Source organism: Gossypium hirsutum, chromosome D02 (genome assembly GCF_007990345.1).
Source record: "Gossypium hirsutum isolate 1008001.06 chromosome D02, Gossypium_hirsutum_v2.1, whole genome shotgun sequence".
Classification (NCBI taxonomy): domain Eukaryota; kingdom Viridiplantae; phylum Streptophyta; class Magnoliopsida; order Malvales; family Malvaceae; genus Gossypium; species Gossypium hirsutum.
The window spans coordinates 46472623-46492564 of NC_053438.1; the positions used below are offsets into that span (position 1 = coordinate 46472623).

The 19942-nt window shown below is 38.2% G+C and overlaps 1 long non-coding RNA gene across 1 annotated transcript; it reads left to right on the plus strand.

Moving 5' to 3' along the window:
• The first annotated feature begins 200 nt into the window (after positions 1-200).
• On the plus strand, positions 201-16834 carry LOC107908315 (uncharacterized). Its single transcript, XR_001686972.2, has 2 exons — positions 201-464; positions 16643-16834. It is a non-coding gene; the product is annotated as an uncharacterized lncRNA (long non-coding RNA).
• Positions 16835-19942: the final 3108 nt, after the last annotated feature.

Here is a 19942-nt window from a genome sequence, read left to right on the forward strand (position 1 = left end):
TAATTTTGTGAAATGATGTGTCAGCTTTATGATTCCGTGTTACTTTTTATTCACAGTGACTACAGTAAAGTTTGCTAGACAGGTCATTGATGCACTGAATGCTGAGGGACCTGACATTGATATAATACTTACTGAATTCGACCTCCAAATGACAAAAGGAATGAAGTTGCTAAAGTATATTATGCAGAATAATGAACTGCGGCGCATTCCTGTTATTAGTAAGTTTGTCTTGTACCTTTCTTCAGACGTCGAACTTTCATCATAGTGAATTTTCCTTCTGGTGTTCATGGTCTGATCATTTATGTACATTTCTTTCTTCTCTATGACAAGTGATGTTGGCCTAGGATGAGGTCTCTATTGTTGTTAAGTGCCTGAGGCTTGGTGCTGCTGACTATCTTGTCAAGCCTTTACGAACCAATGAATTGTTGAACTTGTGGACACACATGTGGAGAAGGCGACGTGAGGTTTGTTGCCCTTCTTTTTTCTTTCCTTTGTTCTTCTATACTAAAAATTAGATCCATGGCACTTAATAGTCATGAGAGTAAAATTGAACATACTTATCTCAGACATGCCTTCATACCGATATCTGACATGTCTTTATACTGACACCTAACACTCATACCTAAGTCCGACTAACATTGTATAAACCCAAATGTGCCCAGGCCCAATCGAACACCCGCTTTACATTATGACACACAGACCCAAACCCCAAACCCAGTAACTAGCAGCCCAATACAGCAAAATTGAAATAAAAAAAAAGAAGAACCCTAGCCGCAGCAAGCCCTTGCCTCCAGCAAGGACTCCGATCGCCGCAAGATTCGGAGGGCCTCTCCACACACGTTTGCTCCCCACACGCCCGCAAACATGGACTCAAGGAGTCCGCAAAGAGAAAAACAGCAAAAAATAAGCAGATTTATTCACTTTATTTTTTCTTTTCGGCTATATATAAAGCTAGTATTTTTGTAAAGAAGGAGGATCGAAAAAATACAGAGAGAGTACGCAAGAAATAGAAAAAACTTTGGAAAAATCAGATTGTTTTTTATTCAAGGTGAATCGGGTTCTTGCATTTTTATTTCATTTCATTTTTTTATATTTTATTTTCTTTTGCGTTTTTTTAAAAAAATAACAAAAGAAACTTACCTCATTCGCCGAGGACGCCGGACCGGTGGCCATCTCCGTCGTGGTCGGAGCGCCGGCGTGGGCCGAGGGATGGCGCGATGACGCTAGGGGCGAAACCCTAGCAGAGCACCAGAGGACCTTTGAGTGTTTTTTTTATTTTTATTTTTCCTTTTACTCTGTTTCAAACGTTTTTTTAAGGGAGAATTTTGTTTTAAACAACATCCAAAACGGCGCCATTTTCCCAGGCCTGACCCGCGCGGTGACCCGACCCGAAGGGAAGGATCCGCGCGCTCTGACGTCAGGTGGGATATTTGTGGGTCCAGTCCTTCCTCCTTTGTTTTGATTTTAAATGCAGTATCGCGCGCATTTGCAATTTTGACACAGAAATTTAGCGCCCGTTTCGATTTGGTCCACCATCCAGGAATGCGGATTGCGTTGAAACGGTGCCGTGGGATCAATGGGCATATTGTCTTTTTGATCCCCCACTGTTACGCGCGTATTCAAGTGGCCCTTTTTTTTAAAAAAAATTTATTTTAAATTCAGCCCTTAAGATTTTTTTAAATAATTTATTAGTCATTTTTTAATTTTGCTATTATTCTTATACATATACATTTTTTGCTTTTTATATACTTATTATATATATGTTTCATTATTATTTGGTTTTCATTGTTTTTATTTTATAAATATATACATACGTTTTTTTCATAAAATACATACGCATGCGCATTTGTTTTATATAAAATATATGCATATATTTATACATACATTTTCCTTATATCCTTATTTTATTTTCTTTTTTATATACCTTATATTATATATATGCACTTATACATGTTATTCTGTAAATATATATACATATGCATTTTTTTTATTTTGAATGCATATTTGCTGTTTGTTTTATTGGATATATTTTATTCCTTCTATTTGTATGTATACTGGTATATGTGTTAGATATGTGTAAACACATGTTTGCAGCTTTATTGTTATATTGTATTTGCATATATATTTGTAAATATTTATGTATATATGCTTTAAATTAAAGGACCTGTATCATATTGTGTATTAACTTTTAACATACTCTTTTGAAAATATATTTTGGTTTTTAATTATGCATCAAAGTTATTTTCTTGACTTAAAGGTTTTTTTTGAATAAAAATATTATTTGAGGTTTGGGATTTTCGAGGGAAATTGAGCCCTAACGTATTGGGTTCTGATTTTCTTTGTCAATCCTAGATGATCGAGAATATTTTCATTCAAATGAATAAAAATCATTTTTGGGAACTTAACTTGTTGTGCCCTAACGTATTTGGTGTGGCATGTTACTTTATTGGAATGAAGATTTTCGTATAAAATAAAAGTGATATTCAGAGTTCGGGGATTATGAGGAATTGTACCCTAACGTATTGGGACTCGATTTCTTTACATGACTTGAACAATTGATTATCCTTTTGCAAATTTCATCATTCAAACTTATTTTAATTTTTTTTTAAACTTTCGACACTAAGACATCTAATAATCAATTTGGTACCGATTTTGGGTGTTACGAGGGTGCTAACCCTTCCTCCTGCGTAACTGGCTCCCGAACCTGTTTTCTTAAATTCGCAGACCAAAATAATTTTTAAGGTGAGCCGATCACACCCTAATAAAGGATCGGTGGCGACTTCAGTTTTATCTTTAAAGTCGATAACTAAAATTTTTATTTTCAAAAAAACGGTTTCGACAGCTTGGCGACTCCGCTGGGGACATAGAGAGTCGAGCCATAAACTGATTATATTTTCCTTTGTGTCGAAAATCAAAAGTTTTAAAAAATTTATGAGTTCCCTTCACATTTATCGTTTTTTTTTTCATCTTGGTATGTTGGTAACCTTGCATTTGCATTTTGCATTTTACCCTTTAAGTGGGAGCGAGAAACTAGTTCTTCGTGAGGTTTTCACCTCCGTGCAGGGTAGTGGACCGCTTCCGGGATACATCCATACCTATGTCTTAGTGTGATTTTCATCTCCGTGCAGCCATAGGGAAATGTGTCCCCCTGAACCGAACTCGATCCACATGAGCCTATAATGGGTGAGGATAGAGGAATCTGCTGGTTTGGGTACCCTTCCTCTAGAAACTAAACCTCATATAGTGAGTTTTAGGAACTTGACCTAGGTAGAACTATCCCAAAACCCTAGGCGATTCCTGTTTAGGTGTTTCTTGCTATTTTATGCTTGTTTATATCTTTATATGTGATACTGACTTGGGTTTCTTTTGTTTTGATTGCATGACATCATGATTGCATAACATTTTATCCTAAAAGGGCGTTAGTTCGTATTCGGTTGTTAGATAGAAAGCTTATCATGGAAAAAGGGTTTCTTGATAAGGTGGAAGATAATGCGGCTGTCCAAACTTGGTCTGAGACAACACAACAAGAGAAAGGTGATAGTTTGGCCGAGGAGTATGTGTCAGAGTTGTGGGACTTCACTCGTGTTAGCATGACTCAGAATAGCCTACAGGAATTAAAGGAAATTTGGGATCAGTGGAATGATGAGATTAAGCAACTCTTCTACTCTAGCTATGGAGACCTACCTTACTTGCTCGACGTAAAGGTGGATAAGCGCCTGTTCCGTGCCTTAGCCCAATTTTGGAATTTGGCTTATTGTTGTTTCACCTTTGGAAGTGTTGATTTAGTGCCTACAGTGGAGGAATACACGACATTGCTTCGTTGTTCAAAAATTCAAGTGGACAAAGCCTATTCAAGAGCTGCTAATGTTCCAACCTTTTTGAAGAAGTTGGTGAATATAACTGGGATGAGTGAGCAATGGGTCGTAGCACGAATCAAACAGAAGGGAGATAGCAAATGTATTCCTTGGAAGAATCTGAGAGATTTAATTCAAGCACATCCAGACACGAAGAAGAGGGTTGATGTTTTTGCTTTGAGCATCTACGGCCTAGTTGTCTTTCCCAAAGCCTTGGGACATATCGATGAAGCAGTCATTGATCTTTTCGATCGACTTGATAAAGGAGTCACACCGGTTCCAGCAATTTTAGCAGAAACTTTCAGGTCACTGAACGAATGCCGAAGAGTAGGTGAAGGAAGATTCATTGGATGTGCGCAGCTTCTCTTGGCATGGTTTCACAGTCATTTCAGAAAAGTTGATAAATTTTCTTATCGAGTTTTTTCTAAAACTTATTCGCCCTTAAAAGAAATAGTGGAAATACCGATGCAAGATGGGGCCTTAGAAGAAAGATGGATTGCAATTCTTCAGAATCTTCAAGAGGAAGACATTGAGTGGAGAGCTCCTTGGTTGCTGTCAGATGAGATATTGTATAGATGTGGAGATTTCGATTGGGTTCCTCTACTTGGGATTTAGAGAGCTATTGGTTATCAACCGTTACTGGTATTGAGGCAGTATAGATCGAGGCAGTTCGTACCTACAACCCAAGGATTAGCTCAAAGTGAGTTCTCGTATAAGTGTGATGGTTACAAGAAAAAGATTCGAGAAATGACAAATGCTTGGAGGCAGACTCGTCGATTGAAGAGATTGTCAGTAGGTCCGTCGATGACTCCTAAATATATCAGTTGGCTGGGTAGGAGGGTCAATGATAATATACCTGTACCAGGTCAAGGAGACAGCCAATTAGTGGAAAAGCATGTACATATGGTCCCTTCTGAGCTAGAAATCATAAAACAAGATTTTGAAAGAAGAAATTCTGAGCTTGAGAAGAAGATAGGGCAAATGGAAGAGGAAAAGATGAGTCTGAAGCTGGATGTGGATGTTCAGAAGCTGGAAACTGAAGGCCTGAGGAAAGAAAAATGCAAGGCTAAGGAGGATTTGAATAGCTTGAAGGTGGATTATAAGAGGCTACGTATGTCAATGAGAACTGCTGGATTGGGAAAAACCTCAAAGCAGTGGCGTCAATAAATTCAAGAAGAAAAGGTCAAGGTTGATAGGTGGGAAAAGAGATTTCAGGAGGCTCAAAAGCAAAATAAGTCCTTTGAGAGGAGTTTGTCCGAAAGCCAGAACGAAAAGGATGAATTAAAAGCTAGGGTGGCCGAACTGGAGGCGATATTACGAGATTATGAAGCCAGAATTGAACATCTGGAAACAGATGAAGATCATCAAAATGAACAGCTTCACTATCTTCAGGATCAAGTTGCAAGAAGGGATCACGTCATGGGAGAAGCTGTGGTTCAGATTCAAGGGGTAGCTGAGCACCTGCAGACTTTGGCAGTACAAGCTGATGTACTAAGTGTGAAGTATGAATCAGAATCAGAATAGGGGCAAAAGTTGGCATCATTACTTAGGGAGATTAAGATTCTAAGTGTTAGGGCAAGGCCTTATTTATAGCCATTTTATGTAAAGAAATTTTTTCTCTAGTAAAGTTTTCTGAGTGGAATTGAATTATAATTAACGCCTTTTTTGCATTCACCTCATGCATCGCATCATATGCATTAGCATCACATCATATGCATTAAAGACCTTTATTAATTCCTAATTAATTAAAATTATCGCTTAGTTAACTTGGAAACCAACCAACCAACCCAATACCGATACGGCACTCGAGCAAAGACAAAAGATATGGATCAGAGATTAGAAAAGCTCGAACAGTACCAGAAGGAGATGCAAGACCGGCTTCAGCTACAAATGCAGGAGCGGTTAGACAAGATGAAGCAAGAAATGTCTGAGAAGATGTGGGAATCTCAAGAGGATATAGTGGCAAAGTTAACCCGACTGATAACTAAGGGAGGTGACAAAGGAAAGGGCCTCATGGTAGATGTCGATGAGGGAAATGATGATGAACTTTTCTATCCTCCAGGTTTCACCCCTCCACATGAGCGAGCTCAAGCTGAATACCCGCGCAAATCTACTGTCACCATCATGCCTCAGCAATTTCGGGCTGGTGTTTCAAACCTCCAAACTGGGCCGGGTTTTAATCCCGAAAATAATCCTATTAACTCTGCCATTCCTGACTTTGATGAAGTGGTTGAGAAAGAAAGAGTGAAGGAGGAGTTACCAAGACAGTTAGAGGAAAGATGCAAGTGGCTCGAGGAGAAGTTCAAAGCGATGGAAGTCACTGAAGGTTATCGAGGCATTGACGCAAAAGAGCTGAGTTTAGTGCCAGATCTAGTTCTCCCTCATAAGTTTAAGATGCCCGAATTCGAGAAGTACAATGGGACGACTTGCCTAGAGGCTCATATCACCATGTTCTGCAGGCGAATGGCTGGATACGTTAATAATGACCAGCTATTAATACATTGCTTCCAAGACAGCCTTGCAGGGGCAGCATCCAAGTGGTACAATCAGTTGAGTCGCGCCATGATTGGTTCATGGAAAGACTTGGCGCAAGCATTCATGAAGCAATATAGTCATGTGACAGACATGGCTCCTGATAGAATCACCCTTCAGAACATGGAGAAGAAGCCAAGCGAAAGCTTCAGGCAGTAGGCGCAGAGATGGAAGGAGGTCGCAGTCCAAGTTCAGCCACCGCTCCTGGAAAAAGAAATGACCATGTTGTTCACTAACACCCTGAAGGCACCGTTCATAACACATATGTTAGGAAGTGCCACAAAAAGCTTTCCTGACATAGTCATGAATGGCGAGATGATTGAAAACGCCATCAGGAGTGGGAAGATCGATGCTGGAGAGAGTAACAGAAGATCAGTTTCAAAGAGGAAGGAAAACGAGGTAAGCAACGCGAGCATGTACAACAAGGTTTACTCGAAGTCAGTAACAGTGAATCAGCCAGGAAAGGTGGCTGCCAATCAGCAAAGCTCGTCGAGACAAGAGGCCGGTACAAGGCGAAATACGGAGAGGCCCCAATTCACGCCAATTCCTATGTCGTACAGGGAATTATACCGAAACTTATTCGACGCACATGTAGTTTCCCCTTTTTATCTGAAGCCTTTACAGCCCCCGTACCCCAATTGGTACGACGCAAATGCACAGTGCGACTATCATGTAGGAATCACGGGGCATTCTATAGAAAACTGTACGGCCTTCAAGAAGTTGGTTGAAAGGCTCATTGGTATGGGTGTCGTTAAATTTGATGAAGCCACCAAAGCAGAAAATCCACTATCAAACCATACTGATAGTGGAATAAATATGATGGGCGAGGATAGAAAAATTAAGGCAGACATTGCGGGCGTGAAGACTCCTTTGAGATGGGTCTGGAAAGAGATGGTGAAAAGGGGGCTAATTACTTCAGAGGAGAGCTGTGAGAAGAGAAGGAACTACTGTGAGTTCCATTGTGAAATGGGGCATGAAATCCAAGAGTGTACGGAGTTCAGAGCCATGGTACAGGGTATGATGGATAATAAGGAGATGGAATTTTGTGAAGGAATTCAGAAGGAGAATCATGTATGTACGTCAGAGTTGGCATTGGGAGTTCCGAAGGCTAACCATCCTGTGGTCATCATCTCACGACCTAAGAATAGTAAGGTTGGAGCGCGAGTAGCACCAAAGATTATCATTCAAAAACTGACCGTGTTTACTTACAAGGATAACAGGAAGGTTCCTTGGAATTACAATTGTAATGTGACAATCCCGGGGAAGGAGGATGCAATTAATAAAGAGGACCATGATGAAGAAGGGCATGACGAACAGATGAAAGCACGAGTAGAGCCAATAAAAGAAGAAACTTCAGTTAAGAAGAATATGGTTGAACCCGAATTGTTGGTCAATGAACCAATCAAAGAGAAGGAAGCTAGAATGTTTTTGAAGTTCATAAAGCATAGCGAGTATAGCGTTGTGGAACAGCTGCACAAACAACCAGCTCGCATATCTGTGCTAGCTTTACTCCTGAACTCGGAGGGACATCGGAATGCACTACTGAAGGTGCTAAATGAAACTTATGTGGCCGACGATATCTCTATTAACAAGTTGGATCGACTGGTCGGCAATATAAGCGCTGATAACTTTATTTCTTTCAGCGATGACGAAATACCACCTGGGGTATGGGATCTACTAGAGCTTTACACATCACTGCAAGGTGTAAATGGTGTATATTACCGGGAGTTTTGGTAGACAATGGATCAGCATTAAATGTGTTGCCCCTATTTACGCTCAACAGGCTACCGGTGGATAGTTCACATATGAAGTCGTGTCAGAACGTAGTTCGAGAATTTGATGGTATTGAAATGAGGGTCATGGGAAGAATCGACATTCCCTTGTTAATTGGCCCAACTATTTATGAGGTGGACTTCTTAGTTATGGACATCAAGCCTTCTTACAGTTGCCTATTAGGAAGGCCGTGGATTCATTCAGCAGGTGCGGTACCGTCATCGTTACATCAAAAACTGAAGCTGGTGTCAGAAGGCCGGGTAGTGACGATAGATGCTGAGGAGGATATCATTGCATCTGTGACTAACGATGCACCTTATTTGGAGACGAGTGATGATGCAATCGAGTGCTCTTTCCGTTCCTTAGAGTTCGTAAATGCAACATTCATCTTTGAGGGAAACAAGATCCCGATGCCGAGAATATCAAATACCACAGGGATGGGGCTGCAATTGACAGTTGGAAAAGGAGCTTTGCCAGGGAAAGGATTGGGGAGATATCTTCAGGGTCAAGTCAAGGTCCCAGTATTGAAGGGCAAGAATGATCGTTTTGGCTTAGGTTATAAGCCAGATCTGAAGCAAATGAGGATGGAGCGAGAGAAGAAACAAATGAGAAGAAAGGCTCGTTTGGCAGGGATGAAGTTGAATGGGAACCCATGACCTTTCCTCACCTATCCAAGACTTTTGTATCGGGAGGATTTGTCTATCCAGCAATGCTAGGGGTCAGAAGTATTAACACAGAGCTAGGGAGTATTCATGCCGTGTATGAAGAAGTGACGCGAGGAAGAACTTTACCAGATATTCGTCCTTACGAATCAGAAAGGGAGCTAAACAACTGGACTGCAGAAGAAATACCTATAGTTTTTAGGATTTCCTCAGAGTAATGTCCAGAACACCCTTATTGCTTTTTAGCCTAGAAGTGATAAGGATTCCTTTGTGAAATAGGCTCGTGTCCAGAAAATCGTTATTTTAATAAAGTTCATGTTTGCAGTCATTTTTGGAGCAAATCTTTCTTTCCATAAGAGTAGTTATTTTAAGTCTCTCTCAAAATACACTTGCATTTCATTCATGACCATATTGCACCAAACAGATTCCTGAATCCATATTGTTTTTTATAACAGGTCCTACGACATCAATGATACGAATGTCACTCTTACAAATTTAGAGTCTCCTTTTGAACGAAACATGTGTTTAGAGGGATCGCATGATTTTGAGGATGACGAAGACTGTGGTTTGTCTCCTGACTTGTTGAAAATGGTAGAAAGGACTGAGAAGCAAATCCTACATCACAGGGAATCAATAAAAATTGTGAGCTTGGAGGAAGGTAAAGAGGTGAAAATCAGATCGGATATCTCTGCAAGGACAAGACAGGACCTCATCGAATTACTCTGAGAGTTCAAAGACGTGTTTGCATGGTCATACCAGGATATGCCAGGGTTGAGTACCGACATGGTAGTTCATCGTCTCCCTATAAGAGAAGATTGCAAGCCAGTGCAGCAAAAGCTCAGAAGGATGAGGCCTGATATTATGTTGAAGATAAAGGAGGAGGTCCAAAAGCAGTTTGATGCCGGATTTCTGCAATAAGTCAAGTATTCTGAGTGGGTGGCTAACATCATACCAGTTCCAAAGAAAGATGGAAAAGTACGAATGTGTGTGGATTACCGAGATTTGAACAGAGCTAGTCCGAAGGATAACTTCCCATTGCCCCATATTGACACGTTGGTAGACAATACTGCGGGCTTTTCATTGTTTTCCTTCATGGATGGTTTTTCTGGGTATAATCAGATAAAGATGCATCCTGAAGACATGAGAAAGACTACGTTCATTACGTTATAGGGAACGTTTTGTTATAAAGTGATGCCGTTTGGATTGAAGAATGTAGGAGCGACATCCTAAAGAGCCATGGTAGCCTTGTTCCATGACGTGATGCACAGGGAAATCGAGGTTTACGTTGATGATATGATCGCGAAATCTAGAACGGAGGGCGAACATGTGCGGGTCTTGAGAAAGTTATTCTTAAGATTGAGAAAGTTCCAGCTCAAGCTTAATCCAGCGAAGTGCACTTTTGGGGCCAGGTCAGGAAAGTTGCTAGGCTTCATAGTCAGTGAAAAGGGAATCGAGATTGACTCAGACAAAGTCAAGGCAATACGAGATTTACCTCCACCTTGCACGCAGAAAGAAGTTCGAGGTTTCCTCGGAATACTGAATTACATCACTAGGTTCATTTCACAACTGACTGAGAAATGTGACCCTATATTTCGTCTTCTGAAGAAACATAATCCTGGTACTTGGGATGAAGAATGCGAAGAAGCTTTTAACAAGGTGAAGCAATATTTGTCTAACACTCCAGTGCCGTCACCACCTAGCCCGGATAGGCCCCTGATATTGTATTTGGCAGTATTTGATAATTCCATGGGGTGTGTGCTAGGCCAACATGATGAAACGGGGAGAAAAGAAAGGGCGATATATTATATCAGCAAGAAATTCACTGACTGTGAAATGAGATATTCACCTATTGAGAAGTTATGTTGTGCCTTGATTTGGACAACCCGAAGATTAAGGCAGTACATGTTATACCACACGACTTGGCTAATCTCAAAGTTAGACCCGTTAAAGTATATGATGGAGTCAACTGCTTTGAATGGGAGAATGGCCCGATGGCAGATCTTGCTGTCTGAATTTGATATTGTTTATGTGAGCCAGAAGGCTGTGAAAGGGAGTGCAATTGCTGACTTCCTAGCTAGTAGAGCTCTGGAGGACTACGAGCCGTTGAGTTTTGATTTCCCAAATGAAGACCTGATGTGTATAGCGGCTACTGAGGAAAGTCCCTAAGAAGGTCACGGTTGGAGGTTGAACTTTGATAGAGCCTCGAATGTTGTGGGTAATGGAATTGGGGCAGTCCTAGTGTCCTCGAATGGTGATCATTATCCTTTCACTTGCAAATTGGATTTTGATTGTACAAATAACATGGCAGAGTACGAAGCATGCATCATGGGGATTCGTGCAGCTATAGAGTGAAGAATCAAAGTGTTAGAGGTCTATGGAGATTCGGCATTGGTGATATATCAACTCAGGGGTGAATGGGAAACGAGAGATCCCAAATTAGTCAGTTATCAAAAGTTGGTCCTCGAATTGATTAAGGAGTTTGAGGACATCACTTTTTGCTATCTCCCACGAGACGAGAACCAGATGGCTGATGCACTAGCCACTTTAGCCTCCATGATCAAGGTGAACAGACATGAGGATATGAAGCCAATCCAAATGAGTATCTACGAAGACCCGGCTCATTGTTACAATATTGAAGAAGGAGAAATCGATGATAGCCCTTGGTATAAAGATATTCTACGATATGTAAAAAATCGTGAGTATCCTGGCCAGGCAACGGAGAATGAAAAGGGAACTCTGAGAAGACTAGCCATTGATTATGTCTTAGATTGGGAGATCTTATACAAGAGGGGAAAGGATCAAGTTCTACTAAGATGTGTGGATGCCGTGGAAGCAAAGAAAATCTTGGAGGAAGTCCATGAGGGCATCTGTGGAACGCATGCTAGTGGTTTCACAATGGTCAGACAGATTATGAGATTCGGGTACTACTGGTCTACCATGGAAGGGGATTGCATCAATTATTCCAAGAAGTGCCATAAATGTCAAATCTATGGTGATAAAATGCATGCACCTCCTTCACCTCTTCATGTCATGACTTCTCCATGGCCTTTCTCCATGTGGGGTATGGATGTTATCGGGCCAATATCGCCGAAGGCTTCAAATGGGCATCGTTTCATATTCGTGGTTATTGACTACTTCACCAAATGGGTAGAAGCTGCTTCGTATGCTAATGTTACAAAGTCATTAGTCAGTAAATTCTTGAAGAGAGAGATCATATGTCGGTATGGAATGCCTGAAAGAATCATATCCGACAATGCGTTGAATTTGAACAATAGCTCAATAGCAGAGGTCTGCAGTCAATTCAAGATCAAACATCACAATTCGTCGCCGTATTGACCAAAAATGAACGGTGCAGTAGAAGCGGCCAATAAAAATATAAAGAATATTGTAGGGAAGATGACTGAGACTTACAGGGACTGGCACGAGAAATTACCGTTTGCCCTCCTTGCTTATCGAACGTCAACCAGGACCTCCACCGGGGCAACACCTTTCTCCTTAGTCTATGGCATGGAGGCAGTCTTGCCCATCGAAGTTGAAATCCCTTCTCTCCGAGTTTTGTCTGAGCTACAATTGGATGAAGCGGAATGGGTTCAATCTCGATACGATCAGTTGAACTTGATAGAGGGGAAAAGGCTAAAGGCTATTCAGCACAGTCAGATGTACCAGAAAAAAAAATGATGCGAGTTTACAACAAGAAAGTCCGACCCAGAGAATTTCACGAGGGGGACCTAGTGTTGAGAAAAATTCTTCCTCTACAAAAGGATTTTAGGGGGAAATGGATGCCGAATTGGGAGGGTCCTTATGTTGTAAAAAAGGCCTTTTCTGGAGGAGCCCTGATTTTGGCTGAAATGGATGGAAGAAACTTGCCTAATCCAGTGAATTCAGATTCGGTCAAGAGATACTTTACTTGAAGAAGGGAAGGAACCAAGGTGAAAACCCGCAAAGGGTTCTTTGATTCCAAAAAAAAAATGGAGAGGCTAAGGTGAAAACCCGCAAAGGGCACCTTAAGACCAAAGGGGATTTGAGCTGAAAACCTAAAAAGGGCGGCTCAAATTTTGATTGTCACGTGGTAGTCTTGTTGTACCTGAATTGGCAGAAAGGAATAGACAACATCTTGGGGCATCAACAAAATATTGTGAATTTCCTAAACACGTGTTGAATTCAGAAGGGTCTTCGAAAAGTTGTATAGAGAAATTCAAAGCAGAGATATCTAGGGCACTTGATCATAGTATTTGTATGGAATTCGTGGTTTTAAGAATATTTCATTCTTCTTCAATATAAATGTCTCCAGACAATTCCTCTATCATTCACAATCCATTGCGAGCTATGCTCCCAAATTAATTTTGTTTTATTCTTTGTTATGATCTTTTCGCAAGCATGTTGCATTAGAATGACGATTAATGAACTAGTACAACTTTCACAAGGGAAGTTTTTTTTTTATTACTCTAGAAATCTTTAAATAGCTCAGGAACCTGAAACAGGACCATTATTTAGACCTTCACCGGGTTAAAAGGTCGAAGTCAAGAGACAAGATTAAAATTTTCAAGTTTTGACGAAGCGTTGTTGTCACAAAGGAAGCCTTAATGAGCAATAATGATTTTTAACATTCAATATTCATTTATCATGACATAACATCCAAATGTCATTCATACATGCCGAGTTAGGAGCATTTGATTCATTCTGATCATAACATCCTAATCATTAGGCATAATTAGGCTCATAAAGTGAATCATACAGGTCATGTTTCATAGAGAGCAGATTGGTGAAATCATAGAGCCTTATCTCCCTGAGCAACAGTGGAGCAGGTTGAAAGAAAGCAGATCTTGTCTTCATGTATTGGCGTGAAGTAGATCAGAGATACTAGATCTTACCTTCCCATACTGGTGGTGAAGTAGATCAAAGAAAGCAGATCTCGTTTTCATGTACCGGCGTGAAGCAGATCAAAGATAGTAGGTCCTGTCCTCCTATATCAGTAGCGAAATGGATCAAATATACAGATTTTATCTCCCCATACTGGTGGTGGAGTAGATCGAAGAAAATAAATCTTGTCTTCATGTACTGGCGTGAAGTAGATCAAAGATACCAGATCTTGTCTTCCCATACTAGTGGTGAAGTAGATCGAAGATACAAGTCTTATCTCCCTGAAGTTGCAGTGAAGCAGACAAAACTAATCAATCCTATCTCCTTGAAGTTGCAATGGAGTGGATTAAAACCGCAGATCTCATCTCTCTGAAGTTGCAGTAGAGCAGATCACATCAGATTTACCCTTAAGTTGTAACAGAACAAGTTGAAGCTATAAGTCTTATCTCCCTGAAGTTGCGGTGGAGCAGATTTTGTTCTTTTGAGAAGCTAAAAAATACGAATCCTATCTCCCCGACATTGCAGTGGAGTGGATTGAAGCACCAGTTCCTATACCTCTGAAGATGCAGTAGGAAGGAACAATGTTGCCTGAAGAAGTGAAGCATTAAAGAAGTTGAGGCTCAATAAGACTGGGCACAATTGGGCCTTGTAGTCTTTGCTCTGTTCTCGTTGCACGATAACGAGCAAAGAGGGGCAGCTGTATAAACCCAAATGTGCCCAGGCCCAATCCAACACCCGCTTTACATTATGACACACAGACCCAAACCCCAAACCCAGTAACTAGCAGCCCAATACAGCAAAATTGAAATCAAAAAAAGAAGAACCTTAGCCGCAGCAAGCCCTTGCCTCCAGCAAGGACTCCGATCGCCGCAAGATTCGGAGGGCCTCTCCACGCACGTTTGCTCCCCACACGCCTGCAAACATGGACTCAAGGAGTCCGCAAAGAGAAAAACAGCAAAAAATAAGCAGATTTATTCACTTTATTTTTTCTTTTCGGCTATATATAAAGCTAGTATTTTTGTAAAGGAGGATCGAAAAAATACAGAGAGAGTACGGAAGAAATAGAAAAAACTTTGGAAAAATCAGATTGTTTTTGATTCAAGGTGAATCGGGTTCTTGAATTTTTATTTTATTTCATTTTTATATATATTTTATTCTCTTTTGCGTTTTTTAAAAAAAATAACAAAAGAAACTTACCTCATTCGCCGAGGACGCCGGACCGGTGGCCATCTCCGTCGTGGTCGGAGCGCCGGCGTGGGCCGAGGGATGGAGCGATGACGCTAGGGGCGAAACCCTAGCAGAGCACCAGAGGACCTTTGAGTGTTTTTTTTATTTTTTTCCTTTTACTCTGTTTCAAATGTTTTTTAAGGGAGAATTTTGTTTTAAACAACATTCGAAACGGCGCCATTTTCCCAGGCCTGACTCGCGAGGTGACCCGACCCGAAGGGAAGGATCCGCGCGCTCTGACGTCAGGTGGGATATTTGCGGGTCCAGTCCTTCCTCCTTTGTTTTGATTTTAAATGCGGTATTGCGCGCATTTGCAATTTTGCCACAGAAATTTAGCGCCCGTTTCGATTTGGTCCACCATCCAGGAATGCGGATTGCGTTGAAACGGCGCCGTGGGGTCAATGGGCATATTGTCTTTTTGATCCCCCACTGTTACGCGCATATTCAAGTGGCCCTTTTTTTTAAAAAAAATTTATTTTAAATTCAGCCCTTAAGATTTTTTTTAAATCATTTATTAGTCATTTTTTAATTTTGCTATTATTCTTATACATATACATTTTTGCTTTTTATATACTTATTATATATATGTTTCATTATTATTTGGTTTTCATTGTTTTTATTTTATAAATATATACATACGTTTTTTTCATAAAATACATACGCATGCGCATTTGTTTATATAAAATATATGCATATATTTATACATACATTTTCCTTATATTCTTATTTTATTTTCTTTTTATATACCTTATATTATATATATGCACTTATACATGTTATTCTGTAAATATATATACATATGCATTTTTTTTTATTTTGAATGCATATTTGTTGTTTGTTTTATTGGATATATTTTATTCCTTCTATTTGCATGTATACTGGTATATGTGTTAGATATGTGTAAACACATGTTTGCAGCTTTATTGTTATATTGTATTTGCATATATATTTGTAAATATTTATGTATATATGCTTTAAATTAAAGGACCTGTATCATATTGTGTATTAACTTTTAACATACTCTTTTGAAAATATATTTTGGTTTTTAATTATGCATCAAAGTTATTTTCTTGACTTAAAGGTTTTTTTTTGAATAAAAATATTATTTGAGGTTTGGGATTTTTGAGGGAAATTGAGCCCTAACGTATTGGGTTCTGATTTTCTTTGTCAATCCTAGATGATCGAGAATATTTTCATTCAAAATGCATAAAAATCATTTTTGGGAACTTAACTTGTTGTGCCCTAACGTATTGGGTGTGGCATGTTACTTTATTGGAATAAAGATTTTCGTATAAAATAAAAGTGATATTCAGAGTTCGGGGATTATGAGGAATTGTACCCTAACGTATTGAGACTCGATTTCTTTACATGACTTGAACAATTGATTATCCTTTTGCAAATTTCATCATTCAAACTTATTTTAAATTTTTTTTAAACTTTCGACACTAAGACATCTAATAATCAATTTGGTACCGATTTTGGGCGTTACGAGGGTGCTAACCCTTCCTCGTGCGTAACTGGCTCCCAAACCTGCTTTCTTAAAATTCGCAAACCAAAATAATTTTTAAGGTGAGCCGATCACACCCTAATAAAGGATCGGTGGCGACTCCAGTTTTATCTTTAAAGTCGATAACTAAAATTTTTGTTTTCAAAAAAACGGTTTCGACAAACATGGTTCTTTTCTTTTTCAAGTTCTAAATTGTTTAAAAATAGGTTCTTTGTTTTCTTAAGCAGGGATGATGAAGATGATTCTGTTGCCAAGATGAAGGCAGCTGAGGAAGCCTTGGAAGCAAAACAAAAAGTAACAAATAGCTTGTCTGCTACCTGTTCTTTTTTTTTTTATCATGTTTTATAATTTTGTGACAATTTGTTCTTGGTACTCTGAAGATATTTATGCAAAATTACCCTATGATTCTATTGTATTTATACTGCATGGTTGCACCATGTATTTCTTAACTAGTTTGATAAATTTTATGTGTGGTGTTTAATTTTTCGTTATTGTCTGTGTAACTTGTAGCAAAAACCTACATTTGAGCTATCTTTCCATTGATTATTTTAGTTTTGATTCTAAATATTTATTTTTACTTTAATATTTACGACAACTTGAGTTCTAACTTTTGGATTTTAATTGTGTTATTAATTTATTATTTTAAATTCTAAAACTAAATTCATTAATTTTTATATTTATTTTTAAAGTTAAAATTTTCATAGCAAATTTAATTTAAATAATATTTTTTATTTATCCTTAAAAAGTATATTTAAAGTTCAAATTTAAAAAATAAAACATAATAAAATATTTACCATAAAAATAAATATTATTTGATTAAAATAATTTTTTTTAAAGATTATGTTTTTAGCGGCGTTTTTGCTAGAAGCGCCGCTAAAGATTTGTTCTTTAGCGGCGCTTGTGGGAAAAGCGCCGCGAAAGGTCGTGGTCATTAGCGGCGTTTGTGGGGAAAGAGCCGCTAAAGGTCGTGGTCTTTAGCGGCGTTTGTGGTAAAAGCGCCGCTAAAGGTCATGGTCTTTAGCGGCGTTTTTTCCAGCGCTTCTCAAAGCGCCACGAAAAGCCTGTTTTGGTGTAGTGGAGTTAATAATATATTAAAGACAATAAGGTAATTTAATAATATAAAAATGTGAAAAAACTCGATAAGGCTCATGAGCTACTTGAGTTAAGTATTACTGAGTTTGAATTTAGCTTGACTAATAGCTCGAGCTCGAGTTCGAATCAATAATTACCAAATCAAGTTTGAATTCTTTTTCGAATCGAACTCGAATAGCTTGTAAGCACCAATATCTCATTTGCACCCTACAAATAGTGATAAGAAAATTATACAATTTTCTTTGAAAGTTAATTAAGTTCAATAAATATATATGTAACTATACTTTAAAAAAAAAAGAACACACGTATAATTTTACATGTGCCCATAATATATTTAAATTTTGAAATATTTCAATTGTATGCATTTCTAAATAATTACTTTTTCTTTTTGCATATATGTACCAACGAAAATTAGATATTTGATCATATCTTATAAAAAAAAGCTTTAAATTGAATTAATTTACTTTTTACATTTAAGAGTATTAAAAACAGTGGTTTTATGGAAATAGCTGAATACCTTATTCACGAAACGTGGTGTCACTGTATTATACAATCATTTTTTGATGATTTATTTTTTAATTTGAGAAATATTAAAGATTTATATACTTCAAAAGAAACTCGTTATTAATGTAATAATTAATAATTTTTTCACAGTCAAACAAATAAAAGAAAATTGTTTATTTCACTCAACAATATTGTTTACCTTTTTCCTTCTTGTTATAATCAAATTACTTTGAAGATTTCTATACATACATGAGTTTCTACAAAAGAATAATATTCGACAGTGAATTTTTTTCATCTCATAAATAAAGTAAGGGGATTAATAAGTATTTATAGGAGTATAATATTTTTTAAAAAATAAATAAATATTTTTTAATATCACAAATATTATAGTTAATATTTTGATTTAATCTCTTTTAATTTTTAATTAAATATAAAAATTATATTTTTAGCCCTCTTGAAAAATAACATATCAATTTAAATCATTTTAACATAAAAATTTTAACTTTCACATATATTGTAACACCCCAATCCCGTATCCGTCGCCGGAATAGATAAAGGGGCATTACCAGTCTTGAAACTCATATCAGAACAGTAAATTTTTTTTTTGAACATTCCTTTAGATAAGTACTAAAGACAGTCAGGGATACAATTTAAACTTCTATAAGTACACATTTAAAAGATGTCATTTTCGCATGGCTTATATACATTAACCAAAATATCCTCTCACTACTAGTCTATTCTATACATGCCATAAGATAATCCAAAACGTAGCAGTACCAAACAGTGGATAGTGATAGTGTGACTAGTTGCTGATGATCCCGAGCCTGTAGCTTCCAAATGAGATCTATAAAACAGAGGAAACAAAGTACACGGAGTAAGCATTATAATGCTTAGTAAGTTTTAAGCAGTGTCAACAGATAACAATCAAATTATAACATAGTTGTTCGTATTTTTATTTCACTCTTCCTTCGGGCATACCATCCCTTTACCGAATATGCACATTTCATCATATATAATAGGCAGATAAATTCTCACTTGATAGTGACCTCTTATGATCATAGGTACATTACATATTTTTTTTCCTGACTTTCCACGTTGACCAATGCACAATAATCATAGAACAGTCTTATTGCTTTACTCACATGTGCATCACATAACGACCTTGTGATTTAGTCTAAATCAAACTTAAATATAATCTCAAAATACATACCTGACCAACTTAACGCATTGAACGTATTTATTACCAATTGTTACTGTGAAGTTGTATAATCTTACGCTTTACTTGAATCTTCAGCAAAACCTTTAGTTCGGGGCTTACCTGGACAAAATCTCCACACGTAGTCATCGGGTCTTTAGAGCTCGGATATAGTACGAGCACGAAGCCTACGGACATTAATCAGTGATAATATTCTCGCATAAAGCCTGCGGGGTTTTAACCCGGATATAGTACTGACACAAATGCCCTTCGGGACTTATCACATTTATACACTTTCATATCCATCACGTTGGCCACTCGGCCCTATCACATATATACACTTTCACATTCATCACATCGGCCATTAGGCCTTATCACATATATACACTTTCACATTCATCACATCGGCCATTCGGCCTTATCACATATATATACACTTTCACATTCATCACATCGGCCATTCGGCCTTATCACATATATACACTTTCACATTCATCACATCGGCTATTAGGCCTTATCACATATATACACTATCACATTCATCACATCGGCCATTAGGCCTTATCACATATATATACACTTTCACATTCATCACATTGGCCATTCAGCCTTATCACATATATACACTTTCACATTCATCACATCGGCCATTAGGCCTTATCACATATATACACTTTCACATTTATTCAAATATACTTCACATTCCACATATACTATCATGTACAGACTTGGTCTT